General features: G+C 39.8%; 1 long non-coding RNA gene across 3 annotated transcripts in view; it reads left to right on the top strand.

Annotated features, from left to right (window-relative positions):
• Window positions 1-263: 263 nt before the first annotated feature.
• The window catches only part of LOC125413130 (uncharacterized), a 210,086-nt gene continuing 200,737 nt past the window's right edge, over window positions 264-9,612 (top strand). For 2 of the 3 annotated variants that reach the window (XR_015000598.2, XR_015000599.2), the window contains exon 1: window positions 264-525. This is a non-coding gene — a long non-coding RNA (uncharacterized LOC125413130). The remainder of the gene's footprint in view (window positions 526-9,612) is intronic. The other variant, XR_007235846.3, reaches the window with a different exon arrangement.

The following is a 9,612-nucleotide window of genomic DNA, read 5'->3' as shown; positions in this document are numbered from 1 at the left end:
TGTAACTTCTAGGCATTTGCTCCTAACAGAATCCTTGTGATTTTTGCTGAGAAAATGTTTATAACTGGAAGACTGAAGAAGTATTGGCAGGTTTGGTAAGGAACACTGGGAATTAAGAGTAGCTGTCGTAGAACAGGGAGTAGCTCAGCAGCAGGTAAAGGCCCTCCCCACAAGGTTGTGTATTTTGCAGCTGCAACTGAGCAGCAGCGGCTTTCTCAAACTGTTGGCTGCAGTTTCTCTTTATTTCACAAATTTTGTTGACTGTCCAAAAGGACAGAGTGGTGTGAAATTGGCTACTTAGAAAGAGTTGACATGGGCAGGATAGGACACGCCTGTAATCTCAACACATGTGTGTCGGAGGTCAGAAGAGCAGGAATTCAAAGATCCATAGCAAATTCAAGATCAGCTTGGGCTGTCTGCATCATACAACTTATCCTGACAAGACCAAGAAGACAAAAAGATGGTTAGGACATGTTTCCCAAGTCTGACTCTTCATGACCAAGCTGTTCCAACAGCACTTTAGAGGTAAGTAACCTTTTAGAAATAGAAGTGCCATAGTTATAGTCAATGTTTTCTTTATTATAGGACTACAGGTAGTAGGGAAATTTTGTATGAGTTTTTAAAATTTATGTTGCTAAACTGTTTAGGCACATAAGGGACGTTAAGCTCAGCAATATAACACAGAAAGTGTACTCATCAGTTAGAGGAAAAAAACCATGCTTTTTATTAATTTTTCTATCCATTTATTCGTTTACACTCTTTTGGAATGCCAGGTGGCTTAGTAGTTCAATCGGAGTATTCGTGAAGCATCCGTGAAAGGGTGCACAGAGAACTGACAGACGGCTTTTTGGAAAAACAGCATCATGAGAATTAAGATGTATAATAGCATTATATTTTTATTTGCTCTGATTTGCCCCCTGATTTCTTGCTCTAGGTGAATCTAGGATAGAGGAAAAATACTGAGGAAGGAGTTAAAAAATGTCCCGGAGGCATTAAGCCGGTGTGCTTCTGCTGTAGAAGGGAGACAGTACGTATAATGCATCTGTGGTTCTGTGAAGACTCTGGTTGATTTATCAAGAGAATGGAAATAGTGCTGTCACACCTCCTCTCCCCTCTCAGTATTACCATTTCCTGACTAAATCGAGCTATTTGTTTATGCTTACCCACTAGAATTTAACAAGGAAGAGCATCTGAAAACATCAGCAGTTTTGCACTGGCAGAGAGCACCCTGTGAGTGACCCTGCTGACAGACTTGTGTGGTCCTGAAGGCACCACAGCTTGCATCTGTCACAGGTGAATGGGCTCAATTAGCCAGCAAGAGAGAGAATGTTTCAATTATTTTTTTTAAGGCCCACAAAAAGGAAAATATTTTCCTCTTCATAAGTCCTGAAGGAGAGGTGACTTTGGTGCATATGACAATTTTTTCCCCTCTCTGGCTTCACAAATAAGGGGACTGAAAAAAAACAGCATCCTTCACCATGATGGTGGAGTGATTTGAAACAAAACTTCAAGGGAGAATCTTCAAAAATAAAACAAAACAAAAAATTAGGAGGCATCAGGGTTTCCATGGATTTTAATATGTTCTTAGGCTTCTTACGGTTCTACAGTTTCCTGATCTGCTTATTAAAATCTCAGAAGAGGGGACTGGGGTGCTACATTTATCTAATTATTTATCGATAAAAACTGAGAAGTCAGATATCGGGGCAAGAACCTGATTAGAGAAGTGGCAGAGAAGGGACCAGTGACTTCCTATTTGTGTTGCTCCTCCATCCAAAAGGGCCAAGATACTTTGTACCCTGCCCTACTACTCCCCCCCTCCCAGTACTCCAAAACCTCTAAGGTTAATTTTGGTCATTTAGTAGCAAGCTCTGCCCGCTGACTTAAAGAGAACTTTATTGTTAGAATGACATCAAAATATCACACCATAACTTAACATATTCTTTATTGCATAAAATTAAGTGGACAACCACAATTATGCTCTAACTTGTGCCATTTGGGAAGAAATATCACTTTTAGCTTTTGGGGTAATAATTATGGGGTACTAGTTATAGGGGTGCCTCAACTTAGCTACTGACTAGTTAACTGAACCACAAGGGTTCCCAAAGTTACATGGTGCTAGGAACCATATTTGATAGAATTGTGGGAACAGAATGAAGTAGTGTTAACATTAGAAATGGGGCATAAATTTAAACCGAAAACATGACTAAGAAGGGGCCTTGGAATAAAAATAATTATGAAGAAAATGATAAAGGAGGTCATCTGTGTTAAGAAAAATACATGATATCTGTCCTGGTTAGTTTTTTTTTTTTTAAACAATTTGACACAGGTTAGAGTTATCTGGGAAAGGAGCTCAATTGAGAAAGAAAATACTTCCATAAAATTGCCTATAGGCAAATCTGTAGGTCACTTTCTTGATTACTGATTGATGTGGAAGGATTCAGTTTACTATAGAATGCAGTGGGAGCAATGTTGCTGGGGTAGGTCATCCTTGTTTGCTTAAAAAAGCAGGCTGAACAGGTGATGGGAGCAAGCCAGCTTTGTTTCTCCATGGTCTCTGCTTCAGTTCCTGCCTTATGTTTCTGCCTTGAGTTCCCTCAATGATGGAATGTGACCTGAGTATAAGCTGAAATAAACCCTTTCTTCCCCAGTTACTTTTGATCACGGTGTTTTTGTCACAGCAATAGAAACCTTAACTAAGTGTCTAAAAAATGGAACTAAAAGCTTCCGTGACTACCTTCCAAGAATGACAATCTGGGGTCTCCTTCTTGTCTGTAAACTGTGGTATATTTATTCATTTACTCTCCCATTTATTCTGTCAGTCAGGAACCATATACAAATAGTTTTTTAAACTGAGCCATTTACCTTTATATTTTTTCTTTTATTTCTTTTTTTATTTTTTTGCCTTTTTATTTTTTTCCTTATTTATTTATTTATTTATTTAAAGAATTTCCACTTCCTCCCCTCCTCCCAATACCCTCCCGCTCCCGCTCCCCCCACTCTCTCTCCTCCTCCCTCCCCATTCCCAAGAGCAGTCAGGGTTTCCTGCCCTGTGGGAAATCCAAGTTCCTCTCCCCTCCTTCCAGGTCCAGGAAGGTGAGCTTCCAAGCAGACCAGGATCCCGAAAAGCCAGTCCATGCATAGAATCAAGACCCAGTGCCATTGTCAATGGCTTCTCAGTCAGCCCCCATGTCAGCCACATTCAGGGAATCCGGTTTGATCACATGCTCGTTCAGTCCCAGTCCAGCTGGCCTTGGTGCACTCTCATTAGATCAGTCCCCTTGTATCAGTGGGTGATCGCACCCATCGCGGTTCTGACTTCCTTTTTCATGTTCTCCTTCCTTCTGCTCTTCATTTGGACCTTGGGGGCTCAGTCCAGTGCTCCAATGGGGGTCTCCGTCTCTATCTCCATCTATCATCTGATGAAGGTTCCCTCTGGTTCTGCTTTCGTTGCTCACGATCTCCCTCCCTCTGCTTCTCATTTGGACCTAGGGAGTTAAGTCCAGTGTTCCAATATGTGTCTCTGTCTCTATCTCCATCCATCGCCATATGAAGATTCTGTGGTGACATGCAAAATATTCATCAGTATGGTTATGGGCCCAGGCCAGTTCAGGTACCCTATCCTCTGCTGCCCAGGGAACAATCTGGGGACCTCTCCTTGGGCTTGAGAAACTCTCCAGAATCAAGTCTCTTGCAAACCCTAAAATGGCTCCCTTAGTTGAGGTATAAACTTTCCTGCTCCCATAGCCATCCTTCCTCCCTCCCCCTCCCATTCCCCCAAGCGATCCCCAATCCTCCCCCTCTCCCCTCTCCCTAACTATCTCTCCTTACTTCCACTCCCCCACCCCGTGCACCCAAGTTTGCCTGGCAATCTTGTCTACTTCTAATATCCAGGAGGATAACTATATGATTTTCTTCAGGTTCACCTTCTTATTTAGCTTCTCTAGGATCACTAATTATAGACTCAAAGACCTTTAACTATGGCTAGAATCCACTTATGAGTGAGTACATACCATATTCCTCTTTTGGGGTCTGGGTTACCTCACTCAGTAAAGCGTTTTCTATTTCCATCCATTTGCATGCAAAATTCAAGATGTCATTGTTTTTTACCGCTGAGTAAAACTCTAATGTGTATATGTTCCACACCTTTTTTAACCATTCTTCTATTGAGGGGCACCTAGGTTGTTTCCAGGTTCTGGCTATTACAAATAGTGCAGCTATGAACACAGTTGAACAAATACTTTTGTAGTATGATAGGGCATCTCTTGGGTATATTCCCAAGAGTGGAATTGCTGGGTCCTGAGGGAGGTTGACTCCCAGTTTCCTGAGAAACCGCCACACTGATGTCCACAGTGGCTGCACAAGTTTGCATTCCCACCAACAATGGATGAGTGTTCCCCTCCCTCCACATCCTCTCCAGCATAGGCTATCATTGGTGTTTTTGACTTTAGCTATTCTGACGGGTGTAAGATGGTATCTCAAAGCTGTTTTGATTTGCATTTCCCTGATCGCTAAGGAGGTTGCGCATGACCTTAAGTGTCTTTTGGCCATTCGAAGTTCATCTGTTGTGTATTCTCTGTTCAGTTTAGTACCCCATTTTTTAATTGGGTTAATTAGAGTTTTAGTGTCTAGTTTCTTGAGTTCTTTGTATATTTTGGAGATCAGACCTTTGTCTGATGGGGGTTGGTGAAGATCTTCTCCCAGTCGGAAGGCGGCCTTTTTGTCTTACTGACAGTGCCCTTTGCTTTACAGAAGCTTCTCAGTTTCAGGAGGTCCCATTGATTCATTGATTCTCTTATTGTCTGTGCTACTGGGGTTCTACTTAGGAAGTAGACTCCTGTGCCTATGTCTTGTAGACTACTTCCCACTTTCTCTTCCATCAGGTTCAAAGTGGACAGATTAATGTTGATGTCTTTAATCCATTTGGACTTGAGTTTTGTGCATGGTGATAGATATGGATCTACTTTCATTCTTCTACAGGTTGAGATCCAGTTATGCCAGCACCATTTGTTAAAGATGCTTTCCTTCTTCCATTGTATACTTTAGATCCCTTGTTGAAAATCAGGTGTTCATAGGTTTGTGGGTTAATATCTGGGTATTCTATTCGATTCCATAGGTCGACTTCTCTGTTCTTATGCCAATACCAAGCTGTTTTCAATACTGTTGCTCTGTAATAGAGTTTGAAGTCAGGGATGGTAATGCCTCCAGTAGTTCCTTTATTGTATAAGATTGTTTTGGCTATCCTGGGTTTTTTGTTTTGCCATATAAACTTGATTATTGTTCTCTCAAGGTCTGTGAAGAAGTTTGATGGGATTTTGATGGGGATTGCATTGAATCTATAGATTGCTTTTGGTAGAATTGCCATTTTTACTATGTTGATTCTCCCAATCCAAGAGCAGGGGAGGTCTTTCCATTTTCTGGTATCCTCCTCAATTTCTTTCTTCAAAGACTTAAAGTTTTTGTCAAATAGGTCTTTCACTTCCTTGGTTAGAGTAACCCCAAGATATTTTATGCTATTTGTGGCTATCGTGAAAGGTGATGTTTCTCTGATTTCCCTCTCTGCTTCTTTATCCTTTGTGTATAGGAGGGCCACTGATTTTTTGGAGTTGATCTTGTATCCTGCCACATTACTAAAGGTGTTTATCAGCTGTAGGAGTTCTTTGGTAGAGTTTTTGGGGTCGCTTATGTACACTATCATATCGTCTGCAAATAAGGAAAGTTTAACTTCATCCTTTCCAATTCGAATCCCCTTGATCCCCTTATGTTGTCTTATTGCTATTGCTAGAACTTCAAGCACTATATTGAACAGGTATGGAGAGCATAGACAACCTTGTCGTGTTCCTGATTTTAGTGGAAAGGCTTTGAGTTTCTCTCCATTCAATTTGATGTTAGCTGTCGGCTTGCTGTATATTGCTTTTATTATATTTAGGTATGATCCTTGTATCCCCAATCTCTCCAACACCTTTATCATAAAGGGGTGTTGAATTTTGTCAAATGCTTTTTCAACATCCAATGAAATGATCATATGGTTTTTATCTTTCAGTTTATTTATATGATGGATTACATTGATAGATTTCCGTATGTTGAACCAGCCCTGCATCTCTGGGATGAAGCCCACTTGACCATAATGGATAATTTTTCTAATGTGCTCTTGGATTCGGTTTGCCAGTATTTTATTGAGAATTTTCGCGTCAATGTTCATGAGTGAGATTGGCCTGTAATTCTCTTTTTTGGTTGTGTCTTTGTGTGGTTTTGGTATTAGGGTAACTGTAGCTTCATAAAAGCAGTTTGACAATGATTCTTCTGTTTCTATATTGTGAAATACCTTAAGGAGTATAGGTATTAGCTCTTCCTGGAAGTTCTGGTAGAATTCTGCATTGAAACCATCTGGTCCTGGGCTTTTTTTGGTAGGGAGATTTTTGATAACAGCTTCTAATTCTTCGCAACTAACAAGTCTATTTAGATTGTTCACCTGTTCTTGGTTCAACTTTGGTATATGGTACTTATCTAAAAAATGTCCATTTCTTTTACATTTTCCAATTTTGAGGAATATAAACTCTCGTAGTAAGATCTAATGATTCTTTGAATTTCCTCTGTGTCTGTGATTATGTCCCCCTTTTCATTTCTGATTTTATTAATTTGCATGTTCTCTCTCTGCCATTTGATTAGTTTGGATAGGGGTTTGTCAATCTTGTTGATTTTCTCCAAGAACCAGCTTTTTGTTTCATTTATTCTTTGGATTGTTTTCTGTGTCTATTTTTTTGATTTCAGCCCTCAGTTTGATTATTTCCAGTCTTCTACTCCTCCTGGGTTAATCAGCTTCTTTTTTTTTTCTAGAGCTTTCAAGTATGCTGTTAAGTCTCAATGTGTGCTTTCTCTATTTTCTTTAATTGGGCACTTAGTGCTATGAACATTCCTCTTAGCACTGATTTCATAGTGTCCCATAGGTTTGAGTATGTTGTGTCTTTGTTTTCATTAAATTCAAGGAAGACTTTAATTTCTTTTTTTATTTCTTCCTTGACCCAGGGGTGATTTGGTAGTTGACTTTTCAACTTCCATGAGTTTGTTGGCTTCCTGGGGGTAGCATTGTTGTTGAATTCTAACTTTAATCCATGGTGTTCTGACAAGACACAGGTGGTTACTAATGTTTTTTTGTATCTGTGGAAGTTTACTTTGTTACCGATTATGTGGTCAACTTTCGAGAAGGTTCCATGAGCTGCAGAGAAGAAGGTATATTCTTTCCTATTTGGGTGGAGTGTTCTATAGATGTCTGCTAAGTCCATTTGATTCAATACCTCCAATAATTCTTTTATTTCTCTGTTAGGTTTCTGTCTGATTGACCCGTCCATTGTTGAGAGAGGTGTGTTGAAGTCTCCTACTATTAGTGTGTGTGGTTTGATGATTGCCTTGAGCTCTAGATGAGTTTCTTTTACATATGTGGGTGCCTTTATATTAGCAGCATAGACGTTCAGGATTGATACTTCCTCCTGATGAATTGTTCCTGTTATGAGTATGAAATGTCCATCTCCATCTCTTCTGATTGATTTTAGTTTGAAGTCGATTTTGTCAGATATTAGAATGGCCACACCCGCTCGTTTCTTAGGTCCATTTGCTTGGAAAGCCTTTTCCCACCCCTTTACTCTGAGTAGGTGTCTGTCTTTGTGGTTGAGGTGTGTTTCTTGTAAACAGCAAAATGTTGGATCCTGTTTTCCTATCCAATCTCTAAGTCTGTGCCTTTTTATAGGTGAATTGAGTCCATTGATATTAAGTGATATTAATGACCAGTGGTTTTTGACTCCGGTCATGTTTTTTTTTTTTTTTTTTTTTTTTTTTGGTAGTAGAGTGTGTGTGTTTTCCTTCTTTGAGTTGTGTTTGTGAAGGATTGCTAGATGTCTGAGTTATTGTAGGCAGTGTTGGGAATGTTGGATTCCTTGGGTTGTGATTTTCCTTCTAATATTCACTGTAAGGCTGGATTTGTAGCAACGTATTGTTTAAATTTGTTTTTATCCTGGAATATTTTGTTTTCTCTGTTGATAGTGAACAATAGCTTGGCTGGGTATAGTAGTCTGGGCTTGCATCCCTGGTCTCTTAGTTTCTGCACTACCTCTATCCAGGACCTTCTGGCTTTCATGGTTTCCATAGAGAAGTCTGGTGTAAGTCTTATAGGTTTACCTTTATAAGTTACTTGACCTTTTTCCTTCGCAGCTCTTAATATCCTTTCTTTAATCTGAATGCTTTGTTTTTTGATTATTATATGGTGAGGGGATGTTTTTTTCTGATCCAGTCTATTCGGTGTTCTGTATGCTTCTTGATCCTTTATAGGAATATTGTTCTTTAGGTTCGGAAAGTTTTCTTCTATAATTTTGTTGAATATATTTTCTGGACCTTTGATCTGCAATTCTCCTTCTTCTACCCCTATTATTCTTAGATTTGGTTTTTTTATTGTGTCCCAGATTTCTTGAATGTTTTGTGATGAGAATTGTTGAATTTGTTGTTTTCTTTGATCAGAGCGTTTACTTTCTCTATGGTGTCTTCAGAATCTGAGATTCATTCTTCCATCTCCTGTATTTGATTTTTATGCTTGATTCTGTAGTCTCTGTTCATTTTCCTAGATTTTCCATATCCATCCTGCCCTCGGTTTGTGTTTTCTTCATTGCCTCCATTTCAGTTTTTAATTCTTGAACTGTTTCCATTTACCTGTTTGATTGTTTTTTCTTGGTTTCCTAGGGTATCATTTACAGATATACTCATTTCTTTAAACTTTTTGTTATACTTCTCATTCATTTCTTACTCATTTCTTCAAACTTTTTGTTATACTTCTCATGCAGTTCTTTAAGGGAGTTATTCATATCCTATTTAAGGGACTCTATTGCTTTCATAATGGCACTTTTTCCCACTTCTTCTGAATTAAGGTGTTCAAGTCCTTCTGTTGTAAGATCGCTGGGATCTGGTGTTTTCATGTTGGAGGAATTCTTACTTTGGTGCCTGCCCATCTCTTCCTTCAGGTGCTCTCCAATGGCTCTTTCCTCCGCTGGGTCTTCTGCTACAGGATTAATGCTTTTTGCTGGTCAGGAATCACTTTGCCTGCAGTCCTACCTTGCTGCAGGCAGGCTATTAAAACAAAAGGAACTACTTCCGGTTTGTACTCACCACCCTGTCCTGGCGGCGCCCACCCAGACTGAGTTGGAGGATTTTATGCCCTGAAAAAGTGAGAGAGGAAGGGAAGGGGTTCCTGGCTGAATTGGTGATGGGATAGGAGGAGAGAGGGTTTAGGTGGGGGAAGCCGCCCCTTTGGAATACTCAGGGAGATAGGGATGGCGGGAAGATTGTGTGTTCCTTTACCGGACTTGTGTGGCGGGTCAGGAACACACTTACCCCTCCATTGTATCTCCTGCTACAGGCTATTTTTTCTTTTATTGAAGATAGATTTTTTTCTAATACAATATATCCTGATTATAGTTTTTCCTCCCTCTATTCCTTCCAGCTCCTCCCCACCTCCCGTCTTCCCCAGATTCACTTCTTTTCTGTCTCTCATTAGCAACGTATTCTAAGAGGTGACAACCAAATATGACCAAATAAAATATAATAATATGAAGGAAAAACTTTCATATTGAA

Source organism: Myodes glareolus, chromosome 2 (assembly GCF_982192425.1).
Source record: "Myodes glareolus chromosome 2, mMyoGla1.1, whole genome shotgun sequence".
NCBI lineage: Eukaryota > Metazoa > Chordata > Mammalia > Rodentia > Cricetidae > Myodes > Myodes glareolus.
The sequence above is the reverse complement of the archived record's forward strand: the minus strand, read 5'-3'. Positions and strand labels throughout refer to the sequence as shown.